The sequence below is a fragment of the Agelaius phoeniceus genome, chromosome 16 (genome assembly GCF_051311805.1).
Source record: "Agelaius phoeniceus isolate bAgePho1 chromosome 16, bAgePho1.hap1, whole genome shotgun sequence".
NCBI classification, from domain to species: domain Eukaryota; kingdom Metazoa; phylum Chordata; class Aves; order Passeriformes; family Icteridae; genus Agelaius; species Agelaius phoeniceus.
Window position 1 is genome coordinate 10691027 of NC_135280.1, and position 13775 is coordinate 10704801.

Consider the following 13775-nt stretch of genomic DNA (forward strand, 5'->3'; position numbering starts at 1 on the left):
GGCTGAGCCCCAGAGTGAGACGGGACTGAAAGGACGTGGTGACAGGGATAGGAGAAACCTCAGAAATAACAAAACAGGGACATGCCCATTGTGTGTGCCTGCACAAACATGAGAAGTACCCTTGGAGTCACAGAGACCAGGCTGGGCAGCTCAGGAAAAGCAGGCAGGGAAGGGGAGGAGAGGGAGCAGGTTGGATGTGCGTGGAGATGAGGAGTTCTCTTTGAGAGACTGTGGGGCAGGGCTGGGGGAGAGGCCTTTGGGGTTGGGGTTTGTTCCTCTGGTCCCCAAACAGTTCAGTCCTGGTGCTTCCAGAGTCATAGGTCAAAGGAATAATTTGGTGATTTTGTGTGTGAGGTGATTTGGAATACATTATTGCAGTTAGAAATGCATAAAGAATGCTGGACATTATTGATGGGAAAAAAAAACTCCATGTGTAAAAGTCATAATTTACTGGATCTTTTATTTTTTCCCCCAATACAATCAATGCTGAATATATTTAGAAGTGTTTTCCCTGCACTATCTGCAGGCTGTGCCAATTAGATACAAGAACTCATTTAAAGTCTATTGTCCTTTGCAGAGGCTGCATGAAACACTGCAGGGGTTTTGTGTATTTACTGTGGTACTGTTGGTTCCATTCCCATTGTTATCCTGAAGCATTTAATTGTATTCATTCTCCACCTTACTGCCTGCTCTTGTGGAGCTCAGCAGATGGCTCTGACCACTCCTTGAAGGGCTCTCAGGGTCCTGAGGTGGCTGAAAACCCCACTGCTGCTCCTGGGGCTGCAGAACACATGGATTTGGCATAGGTACATATCTCTGCCCCTGTTCCACCCACTGCTGAATGGTCTTGGATGCCATTGGACCTGTAAAGGGCAGGATGTTTGTTGTGTTCTGAGGCAGAAACGTATTTTTGGGCAGTTTGAACATTTTAGTGCAGAATGGCTGAAGGAAGGCCTGAGTAGTTTGCTGAATGACAGCACAATGGTTCTGAAGCAATCGATGAGGTTGTTCCTTTGAAGGCAGACAAGTGGGTGAATGCAGACATTCAGGCAATGCTCACTGAAATGTGCTGTTTTGCTGGTCTTTAGCAGTATTTTAGAAAGGGTGGGGGAATAAGGATAAGAACTCCAGTGTTTTATGCTTTAAAGAATCTTAAAAGATTACTATATTGATTTTCCTTTTATTGACAGAATTCTCCAAAGTATTTTAATTCTTAGTTTTTATGTGTTTTGGACTCCATCCTTAATTAAATGTTGAAAGAACTCACTGGGAAATAACTTACTGTTTTATTCTGTGTCAAGTGCTGTTTGAATCAGGGTGATCTAAAATAAATTGGCTTTGTGTTTTATTGTTTTTCTAGCTGTCCAGCAAACTAGAATATTGCTGATTCACCCAGCTTTTCTTGTCAACTCTGTGCCAGGAATATTTGTACATGTAAGTACTTAAAAAAAAATCCTTAAACATTAGATATTTTTGCACTTACTATGAAAATGGTTTTGAGAAAGAATTCTGAATTTAGAAATATTGTTATCTTTTGCTAATTTTGAAAACAATAATAGGTAAAAATAAGCTTGCTTTTAAAACATTAGTTATTATGATATTTCAGTACAGAAGAGACCTCTGTGGTTATATTTTTCAGAGTAATGTGCCATTACTGGAAGTAAATTATTCATATGAAAAGGATGATTGATCAAACACAAGCTACTATAATGTGAGGGTTGGAACAAAGTCAAACTTATTTTACAGGTGTACAGAAACTAATAAAATCAGTAAACTGGACATGCAGACAAATATTTGAATCCATGAATATAATTGTTTTCATTGTTATGTTTTATAGCCTGTTTTTCTCCTCTGACTTTCTCACAGACTGCAATGTGCATTTATTCATCCTGGCCTATAAGCACTTTACAAAATCCTTTTTAATGGCAGTTTGAAACCCCTGTCCTCAGTTAGATATACACTCCTGTAGCCCAGAAAAATTGATGTAAACTCCTTGCAGTTTCTGGACATGTCAAGTAAAGATTACACTGGTTCAGTGGTCTCTCTCCCAAGTACAAGCACTCTGCCCTCAGAGGTGGGTAATTCACAATAAAATGTAAAGCCAACAGAATAATAATCATGAGTACTTTATCTGGTGAATTTCCTGATCAGTTGTGATACAAATAATTGATGTCTGAACTCCAGCATTGCATGCATTACCATTCCTAAGCAGTGATTACATCTCATTGGAGACTCTGGACTCCAACTGTTTAATAAAGCCAGTACAATTTATGACAGGTCAGAGAGAAGCTTTGTTAAATATGAGAGATCAGGGGGCAGCATCTCCCTCCTGGTGCCCTGTTCTCTGCCAAGAGATTGCAGACCCAGCCATAAACTGGGATGGAGAAAGAGGCAGGGGAAACTCACAAATTTCAGTCAGCACAGCCAGGGGTCCATCCCTGGGGAGGGTAGAATGCTGAAGTATCTCCTTAACTGCCACTATTTAGGGAATCAAGCTAATGCAGTAAATAATATGGACAATAAATCCAGTAAATGTTACAGCAAATATTATGGACAGTAAATAATATGGGCAATATAGAGAGGTGGCTCTTGGTGGAGCGTAGACTGGTATTAGCTTAGCAAGGAGTTGGAAATAATCACAGACCATCAGCTTTTAGGTGAAGGGAAACCTCTTTTAGTAAAGACAACTTAGCCTGACCTCAGCCATCAATATTGGCTGTTTTACCACCACGGTCTGAATCTCAATCACACATACAGCAGGGAAAAAAGCAAATAAAATAATTAAATGCTGTAAAAAGTGGATTGAAATGGTATCATGCAACTTCCCTGACCACTCACACAGGCAGCACTGCTTGAGTAATTAGAAGAATTTAATTATCTACACTGAAATCAACAGCAAAGGAGAGCAAATATGAGAAATATGTTTGTTTCTGATGACTCCTGTGAGTTCATCCTTGAAACCATGGCCAGTCCTGGGTATCATTTACTCTTTATCTCTGCTTATTTCTGTGACCTCTTCAACACATGGTTTATCAGTTGCTTGCAATTGCAAATCAATAAGATTTTTCAGGAATGTCGATGTTCTGGGATTTCTTCCTATTGTCTGAACTCAGAAAATAAGAGTATTTTGAGAGAAGAGGTCAGATCAGGTGTGGGCTGTGTTCAGAAGCTGTCTAGAAGCAGCCAAGAATTGATTTATTTAGTTTTATTGCAGTAAAGTTCTGTGAATTTTCCATGCTCCTTATATTAAACTGAGGGAATTGTGTCTTCTCTATTTAGATTTTTATTCATTGATTACAGCCTGTTATATTACTGCACTACAACATGGGGCTTGAATACTTCCTGTTGATTGATTTACTTCAAATCTTAAAAACATCTTAACAAAATTTTTACTTCAGGTTGCAAACCATTGACTTGTCTCTCATCAGCTGCAGTTACAGTTTAGATTTTACCATGACTTTAAAAAGAAATTGATTGCTGTAACAACTGTGTTGAAGTCTATGTACTGCCCATTATCTGGGACATGGTTGAGAATATTAGTTGTTTTACTTTTTTTGGTGAATATTTTTATTGCTCTCCCACTATTTTAGTCCCATAATAAGTCACTAAATTAATGTTTTAATTGTGCATTTAAGTTCTGCACTTCTCATCTTCTTATTTTATTAATTTTTAGATCTTTTCATCAATATAAAGAGGCCTGATACAGTTTCTTATGCTTGCTGTCAAATAATATGATTAAAAACGAAGGGAATTTGTAAAACAAATGAATTCATAACATGATTATTGAGCTAAATGATGGGTAACAAATTATGGATATTTGCAAGACTGAATCATGTTTTCTATCATGCATTTCTAAAAAAAATTAGGAATGATTATGACTTAAAATTTCAGCTTATTCAGAGTTCACTATTCTAGTGAAGCCTCATGGATATGATTATTTTATGGCACTCTCCAGTACTGGATGTTGGAGAAAGAATTCACATCCAAAAACTGAAGGGGCAATAACCAGTGCAGTGCCAATTGTGCTATTATAAGATTTAAATTATCTGTAAAAATGAATATCCCATGCTAAAATGGCTCTATTTGGGCAGCACCAAGCTTCACAATACCAAGTTTAAAACACTATTTTGCCTCTGTTTTACTTGGAATAGCAGTTGAATATTCTGAACACCTCTGTGAGAGAAGCAATGATATGAAAATTATTTTGTTTGCAACACAGGTACTTTTTCTGACTGCTACCTCCTCACAAACCCAGGGAGCAGCTGGGTCAGGATTGGTTCCTTGGAGTGAGTGAGTAAGGCTCCTGTAGCCATGTTCAATATTTCATGATTTGAGACCCAGCTAAAATATACTTCATCACATAATTTCACTGCTCACATTTCTGATGTATTTAAATAGAACTGAACAGGATGTTTTAGAAGAACATGCTTCATCTAGAAATGCCAATTTGTCAAAACCGGAATTGTGTGGGAAAGGCCTGAATCGATCTTTTTTTTTAATTTTTGTGTAGAAAAAGCTTTAAGAAACAGATTTCAACTGCTGAGAGCACCTCGTTTCAACATTCTCAACATGCAAGTGGCAGTTTTCTTGGCATGGAGAAATATTTAAACTATAATTAAATGCTATAAGAATAAAAAATGCAGAGAATTTTAAAAGAATGAAATAATCCTAGTGAAGTAAATCAGACTTAAAGCACTTAAGACTTTAATTAGACTTTATGGCTCTGCATCCACATTGTGTTCAGTACCCCTGTGCTTAGATGCAGCCAGCTCATATTTCTTAATTTTGCATGATGTAGCCTTAGCCTGATGCTGCTTCCATTTGTACTAAAGAAAAACTGCTCTGGGAGGAGGTGGCTTGGACTCTTGAGCAGTCAATCCTGGCTCCTCTGGCAATTTGCCCCATGCAGAAGTTGGGTACTGACTCCAGAGCTGCCAATAACATATAATATAAATATAATACAGAATATATATAAATATAGAAGTATAGAATATATAATAAATATATGATACATAATATAACGACCCCAAAAATAAAGCTACTGCTTAAATGATAATCTCACTGGGAAGACTGGAATACATTATAATATAATTTTGTGTGGCCTTTTGGTGATGTTTGAGAATGTTTGAGATATCATATGATAAATGCAAAATTTTGTGCACCATTAATTATGAGAAGAGTTGGTGTTAAGAAATCCCCCTTGCCATCTCTTGGAATCACATCACAAGGGTTAAACCCAACAGGTTTCCATAGAAATAACTCTGAAATCAGAAAATTATTAGAATTACTTTGATTTTCAATTGGCAGAGAGTCAGACTACTGTGCACATTAAAACCCCCCCAGACACCCACTTGGCCTTTGTATTTGGTGCTGCTATATTGTATTATTATATATCCTCTTTTTTCTGGTGTTTTATTAACAAAAATTGGATCAAACTATTGAAAAGTCACTGCTTTTTTAAAAATTATACAGTGTTTAAAGGCTTGAGAATATTAATTAAATATTACTGGCATAATTTGGTTAAAAGGGAGCTCAGGGAATATAGGATTTTATTTTTTCATGCTGTGATTGACTGGAATGATTTTCTTTTTGGCCAGCTGAGTATTGTTAGAATTGATGTTATCATGTAAAACACTGCTTTGCTCGACTTTAAAGGTTCCTCTGTGGACCTGTAGAGAAAATGGCTGTGGAAGGTTATTTGTATGCCATGATCAAACCTCTCCTTATTCCACAGCAATTGTAAAAAGGAAAGGGTTGTTTAGGACAATCAGTGGCCTCACTGTCATTAACTGAATTACAAGAGCTTATTATAATGTGAACCTCACAATACTGAGTCACTGGCTTTAGAACCTTGGGCTAAATGTAGATGTAATGCATGGTAGAAAAATAATAATCCATCAGTGCCAGCATAATGATGAGCTGTACACACAGGGATTTTGAAATATTGGTAATTCTGTGAATATATCAATCCTGAGCTGCTTAGTAGTAAAATTGTAAATACAGTCTTAGAAATTATTATGTGAACTTGAACACAAGTTTCATTCTGTTTCTTTTTGAGTCATTCATACAGATGTAGACTCATGTGTGGAATGCAACACATTTTTCTGATTCTCATCACCTCACAAAACAGAAGTAGAGAAGAGGGGTGGTGTATCTGGAATGAAAGAGATGGAGTGGCTTTCACGTGTGGGTAAAATAAAGGGTTCTGAATAGATCTTTGAAAGGATTGTGTATCTGTGTAAATTATAGCTGCCTCTAAAACCAGGAGTGGTGAATTGAAGTGAGAAAAACAGTACATGGTTTAAAGCAAAAAAAAGTATTTCTTCATTTAATGCAAAATAAAAGTCATGGTACCACTTAGTGTAAAGAGCTGTGAAGACAAATACACATGGATTCACAGTGGATTAGAGAAATCCACGTTTAGGTGTATCAGGGCTGTTGAATAAGAGGTTTAGTAGAAACTTCAGGGTTGCAATACCGAAGTCATTCCAAACCAGAAAGCCTGTCCTGTGGCCTGTGAGAGGGCAGAAACCATTTGAATTATGGAGAAAGCCCTTAGGACCATATTAGGTGTATCACTCATACCTCTGTGTGCACATGAATGCACAAGGTCAGCAGCTTCTGGAGTCTGTGAGTGTGTACAGAAAGAGAGCTCTGTCCTCACATGGGCACAGCTGAGTTCCTCTGCTCATCACATATTTCTGGGTATTATTTTCCAGGTGTTACAGCTTGTCCTGTACTTGTCAGTTACTGGCACTGTAAAACTGTGAGGTCTCTTTCTGCTCTGTATTAAGTGGAAGGTTTTCTTTCCTCTCATTTCTGCTGTCATCTGTTAGAACTTGGCTTTGAAGCCTATTTGCTGTGGAGGACAGGATCATACAGCTTAACTACCCACTTGGATGGGAAATGCAGTTTAGAAATAACATCTGTGCAGTTGCTGGGGCATCCACAGCCCTGCCAGGCTGTGAATTCCCTGCGATTACAACTTGCATGTCCTCTGCTGCTTTCCTGCTCTCGAATTTGAGAGTGGAGATCCTGGATCCTCCCTGTAATAAAGATCTTATTTAAAGATCAAATTTCTTATTTGAGTTTGACTTGAGCCTTTCAGGGATTAGGTGCATTACAAGGGTTGAGCATGCCCATGGGGAAGGAGTGCTGTGTGTTGTTAATCTCTCTGAGATGCAAAGAACTGCTGGGCAGGGTGCAGAGAGCTGCAGGCTCTGTCTGGAGAGTGGTGGGGTCACAGTGATGCCAGGCTTTGGGATAGGGAGTTGATTATAAAATGTTATCCAGGGAGCAGGAGTGATTACACTGCCCCAGAGCAAGCTGAAAAACATCTATTTAGCTCTAAATACAGGCTGTGGTTTCAGAAATTGTAGTTTCTGGTGCTTTGCAGGGTGTCATGTGCTTGGTTTTATATGGCCAGCTGAAATTAATGTCATAAAAGACTTGCAAGCTTAGAAAGGCTTTCATATATGTGTAATATAACAAAATGCAGAAAGATGCACTTGGAACTTTATAGATTTATGTCTTCATTAAAAAAGAAAAAAGCTGTTTCACACAAGGGATGGTTTTTTAAGATGTTTAGGATGTTCTCTTTGACCAGTTTATGGAGAAGGAAAATGCATTGGGACAGAAACCTAAATGGAGACAAAAAATTGCCTTTTTTGAAATAAAATCCACCTTTGTAAACTAGAGATGGGGAGCCTTGAAATTAAATAAATTAAAACAATTTTTACTTGAAGGGCTTTTAGCAAGGCAAGGATCTTTCTATGTCCAGGTCTAAAAAAGTCTTTAATGCTTGCAGCCCCATTGGCCCAGGCTCTGTCTGTGAGCCCTGTGCCCAAAGACATGCAAGGCATGGGGTCCTTCTGTACCAAAACAGCAGGTTGTTGACCAGCAGGGCTCTGCCCTCCTTCCTGCATCCTGAGAAGATGGACATGGGGTGAGCAATTTGGGAGGGAGCACAGAATGAGCCTCAGTCACCAGCACACACTGCTCAGCCTCACTGCTGGGTCTCTGCAATCCCAGCAGCACCACAGGCACAGCAGGACTCTGAAAACTCATACCTAGGCTTGAATAGAAAGAGTCAGACTCAGTCTGCAGTCTGATCACAAATAAAAATAAAGTGCATGTTGGAAAAACAAACTCTTAATCTGGTCTTGAATAGCAATTATGATGCATTTAGCATAAAATAATAGTTATGGGAAAAATAGGTTTTGTTTTCCATTTGCAGCAATGTGGTTCCCTGTGAGATTTAATTAATGGCTCTCATTTATTCTCTTATTTCTCCCCATTCTGTGAGTGCTGAGTATAAAAGAGCACATTTAATTTGGCTTCTAGGCAGCAAACAAGTTCATTTAATGTTGATATAGAAGCATCTCTGGATTTTAGAGGGAAAAGAGAGGAAGGGCCATGGAGGGGAAATGTGATTAGTACCATTGATATCACAGACAGCTTGAATGGCTTTAGCAATCAGGGAGAATTTTACTGAAAACCGTTTGTATTATTGCACAACAATTCAGAGAATGGGGAATTATCTCCCATAGCACATTAGATAAATGGAGCCTGGAAGTTATAATCCACTTAACCTGGATGCAACATTTTGTCTTCTGGGGGATGTAGGATATGTTAGAGACACACACACCTATGCTCTCTTTTATCTTTTTCAATTAAGAAAATAAAATTTCCTTTGGATAATGTTATCTTGGGGAATATATTTCAAGTTAAGCAAATCTTCCTATTGGATAAGATAGGCTGTAGTACACATTTAAATGTGATATGGAAAGGGTCAGAGTGGGCAATCTGCAAAGTTCCTCCCACAGACATAGAAACCAGGGAATGGGGAAGGTTTTGATTGATGGTTTGAGAAAATCAGCTAGAGGAGGACTGTATTCCTTAAACTGAGGGAAGCTTTGCTACCAACTTGCATTTATTTCAAGATCAAAGCTTCAGGCTTTCATTTCTACCACGCAGAGCCACTGGCATCCAGAACAGAAACCCAGTGCTATAAGCTCACACCTGATTCTTTTACAAGAAAAATGCTGCTCCTTAAAGGCAGATTAACTTCTTTTGAGGAGTGTGTGGCTTGCAGGAGAGGCTGGAACTGAAAGGAACAGCCTATTGTTTCACTTGGCAATTATTTCATGCTTTTATTTGGTTCACAGGGTCTGGAAAGATGATCAAAGTGAAAATGTTTTGTTCCTATCTTGTGAATAGCAAAAGAGAATTAAAAGAATAATAAAGCCATGGAAGCATATGTTAGGGGTAAAAATTTCTCCTGATCCTTTGCAAAGGGCATCAGTAGGCAAGAGAGAATGCTGAGCAGGACATGGTGCCTAAAAGCAGTAACATTTCAGTTTCCTGACTGTACATAATGTGAAGTTTGAATCCTGCTCAGTTGTGTCTAATATCATCTGCTCTTGATGTAGATGAGCCAGGATGGAAGCACAGGTATCTCTGCTTCTGATGACATGACTAATTTGTTAAAAAGATTTGGAATGGGAAATAGGGATTTATATTTTTGTCTGCTGTACTTGTGTCATTCATCAACTGCTTTTTTGCCTTTGGCAATGGACATAGTGTCCTCTGGCACGAGTACTCATTTAGTTAATTTGGACTTTTAGTTTTATGGGGAATTTTTTCATATTTATTACTACTTAAGGATGTGGGACTCGGGCAATTTATGCATGCCATAGGCTTAGGCTGTTTATCCCCTCCTCTCCCTGTTCCCTTTTAAAAAATCCTCTTTATTATGTTTTCTGATGGAGTTCTAAAACCCAACAGTATTGGCAGGAGAGGCTGGCAGAGCTGAGTAGCCAAGGGCCTTTTGGCCTTTGTGCAGATCTCTCTACCCTGTAATGCTGTGCAATTTTCACCACTCATTCTTCTCACCAAATGTCCTCCCTGGTCTCTCCCAGCCCTGGGAAATGCACAACAGCAGCACATTTGCTCACCAGATGTTCTCCTATCTGGTCTTGGAAATAGCTTATAATATTTGACTGGACTACCACCAATGATTTGTCATTTCCCATCACCTTGGGTGGGAAATGAGTGCTCTTTGTACTGGTGGGAGCAATCCAGAGTATGAAGACATTGGAGGGTTTTTCAGGCAATTTTTGAATGAGTTTGTGACATGAAATAGGCCATGATTTGACCTGCACCCTGTGAGGTGAAAAGCAATGACTGCTGCTATTGACTCCTGAGTGGACATGCAGCTTTGTAAATAAAATGGTTCAATACAGCAACATTCAGGGTTCAACATTGTGTGCTCAGTTCTGTTATAAGAAGAAAAAAGTTAGGGTGAGAACAAAGAGCTCCCTGCATGCATTTGTGTGCTGAATTCATGAGGCACCCAGCCTTGGAAGCACTTTGGATAGAACACTGTAGAGGTGCTTCATTCATTGTGTTTTATGAACTGCATTTGGAGAGCATTATTTAGGATCAGAGAAGTTCTTTTTATTTTATTCCCTGACATAGTTCTCAGTTTCAATCCCAATTGGTTGAGTTATCTGACCTGGTACAATTTTTTTTGTTTTCTGAGAGAAAAACCATGGAGTTGCTCTGATTTGCATTGGCTTTCAGATTCATTTGGCTTGGTAGAAAGTGCCTAATAGAAAATCAAAGCAACAGATGCTCCTTGCTGGCTTTCTCTAGAGCTCACACACCTGCAAGTGCTCGCCATAAATTTGCTATAGGGGCTGCTCTTGGCCATCTTCCTGTATTTTTAATGTCACTGTCCTTTGGCAATACACAGATCTTAGTGAAACAAGATGCTTTTTTCTCTCCAAGCTGTATGCATGTTTATTCTGCAGTCTGCTGTGCATTTTAGGCAGGCTGTGAGCTAATGATAAGATTGCTTAGGTGAATTCCCAGATCACCATGTTTTCTGCCAGAGATGAAAGGCCATGTAAATATGCTTTTGTGGCTCCTTTCTCAGATATAATTTCCCTGTTCTCTCTTTTTCCTATGCACTCTACTGGCAATAGGGAATTGTAATACCTGTGTTTGCCTGCATGACCTCCTGCACAGTGCTATCAGGGTACAGTTATTAATTGAACATTACATATTTTCACCAAAGTTCCAATTTATAATTAAAAATTTCCTCCATTTTGACTTTTATATTTCAATTTCTGCTAAATACTTCAAAACTTCAATACTTTTTTATAATAAAAATTAGCCCCCAAAATTAGATAATGCCTCTTCCAGAAGAAAAATATCTGTTTTGAAGAGACTAAGTCAGATATTTTAGAATTTGCTTTATCCTCAACCAAGCAAGGGCAGCCAAACTAACCTTACAAATAGGGGAAAGTACTGAGAGCTCTGTTTTGAGCTGGGAATTCCAAGACTGCCAAGGCTCCTGATCTACAACTGGAAATCTAGAAGCTCAGGACAGGAACAATTTGATGATGAATGTCTGCAGTCCCATGCTAGAGCTGGTCTGTGGGACCTGGTGCCATTAGGGAATTCCTGCTCATCTGTCCCACAGACCCTGGATGTGTCAGGATTTTTACCATTTTACAGAATACAAGTGCCTAGCAAGTAAAATATACCTTAGCTCACTTTGATGGCAATAGAAGTTGTGAATTTAAACAATTTCCTCATTTAATTAGACACTTAGAGCATGTGGGCAGAAGGAAGAGGATGCTTGTTCATACATTAGTTTTAAGGAACAATACAATTCCTTGGCATTCAACTGTAAATGCAAGTTTATGCAAGATCTGCAGCACATGTCCAAAGGCAAAAATGAGGTCCATTTGAAAATTTGAATCTAGTTAAATTCTTTCTGCAAACTCTTTGGTTGGGGTCAAGTGGTAGAAAGAACAATTTAACCCTTCTTGGTCCATATGCAGTCAGTCAGGTTATTGATGTTCCTATTATTATAAATACTCGGAATATGTTTGACATACACAGAACTGTGGCATTCCCTCATGGTAGGTCCTCAGGCACTAAAAGAGCTGATGACATTTTGTAAAATGCAGTTATGTAAAGCATTGCTGGAGGCAAGACTGTGAAGCTAAAGCTTTACTGTTTCCAATGCAGAAAAAGTTCTAATGTGTTTATCTGGTCTCAATTGTCATCAAAACTAGCCTAGGCTTATTAGTTACAGTTAACAGGACTCTTCAGCTCAGCAACTGAAGGTATTTCTTAATTAGTGGAACAGGAAGGCAAGATTATTCTTCATATTTTAAGTTGGTTATATTCATTCATAGCTTATTGAACTAATTAGAATCCCCAGACAACCTCTTATTTTTATCTAAAATAATAATGTTCCACATCTCCTCACTGATTTAGTATTTCTTTTAAACTGGAGTGCTATGGAATCTAAATTTAGACAGGAACTCTGAACAGGGACAGTTTTGGCATAGCTTACCAAGGAATTGCTCATGCATCATCCCACGACAGATTTGGATGAGTAATGTATTTTGGTAATGAGCAGTGCATCTTTGTCAGTCTTCAGGTGTAATTGGGAATACATCAACTCTCTCTAGTGCCACATGTAATACAGTTTTGGGGTGCTGTGTGATTAAAATGGGAATTACACATGTCAGTCACATTACACCAGTATTAACACTGTGAGTTGGAAAATAGCAGGTGTGAGCAAGGAAGGAAAGGATCTCCTTGCAATGATACCTATCTAAAGGTGTGCTAAATTTCTGCAACTTGAATCATTCCCGTTTAAATGTGGTAAAGTTATTGGACTTGATCAATGAAGGGCAAGAGTAGATATTTTCTTTTGTCTTATTGATAACTTTTAAAACATTTTCTGGTCCTAATGCTTCTCTTGGTAACCCTGTTAGCTATGGTCAAGCAATTCCTGTGAATGTGGTCAGGTTGTAAGTGCATTCATCTACTCAAGAATTAAAACTCTAATGCCTGGCCTACTCATTTTTTTACTTATTTTTGTAGAGGAAGATTCTCTAAAAGATTCTCAGATGGCAGGCTTCAGGAAGCCTGGGATTAGGTTTTATTCACTTTCACTGACATATGGTGAAGTTGATTTGTGTTGACCATTTAGTTTGCAGTGTCTGTGTACTTCAAGGTGTGCAAATATTCTTTGAAAGCTACAGTAGATTCCTGTTGTAAATTGTTATAGCAGTTAGTGACTAAGGGAGAGCAGAGAAGAAAATTATGAGCCAAACAAATGGATTGTGACAAGCAGTCTTTGTGTAAATTACTGTACATAACTGCACAGTATTTCCTACAAATTGTGCTCTACAAGTTGAAGATGTAATTAATGAAGTACTTTAACAGATTAGTATTTGAGTCATTTTTCTTATTAGTAATTGCTAATGCCAGCTAGGAGAATTTTATTACCTTGCCTGGGCTTGGAGATTTATTTATGGAAGCTGTGGTCACAGACTAGTAGAGGTTTTGTGGGTGGATTTTTTTTGACACTTCAGTCCAAAGTAATTATTGGTTAGGCTTGGTGTGAAATACCAACTTTTTTTTTTTTTCCTAAGTCATTCTAGTTCTTGGAGATTTCTAGGCTTGAAATAACATCTGCAGACACACACACAAACACATCAATCAGACATTTTATTTCCAGCAGAAACCCCTTGGAAAACCAAACTGGGAAATGGCTCCTGGCATGTAAAGACAACCATTTTCACTGGGTACAGCAAACTTGTACTGCTGTGGATGGAGAAGCCAGTGGCACAGAGCAGTGACACAGTGCTTGGGAAGCTTTCACATGTGCCTGCTTGCAGTCATGAACTGGTTCATGCAGCAGAACATGATACTCCAAGCCAAGGGGTTGGATTTAGATACATAAA

At 38.5% G+C, this 13775-nt stretch overlaps 1 long non-coding RNA gene across 1 annotated transcript in view; it reads left to right on the forward strand.

Annotated features, from left to right (window-relative positions):
* Window positions 1-1358: 1358 nt before the first annotated feature.
* Window positions 1359-13775, forward strand: part of LOC143695350 (uncharacterized) — a 101889-nt gene continuing 89472 nt past the window's right edge. The window contains exons 1-2 of the long non-coding RNA XR_013184461.1: window positions 1359-1434; window positions 4220-4290. This is a non-coding gene — a long non-coding RNA (uncharacterized LOC143695350). The remainder of the gene's footprint in view (window positions 1435-4219; window positions 4291-13775) is intronic.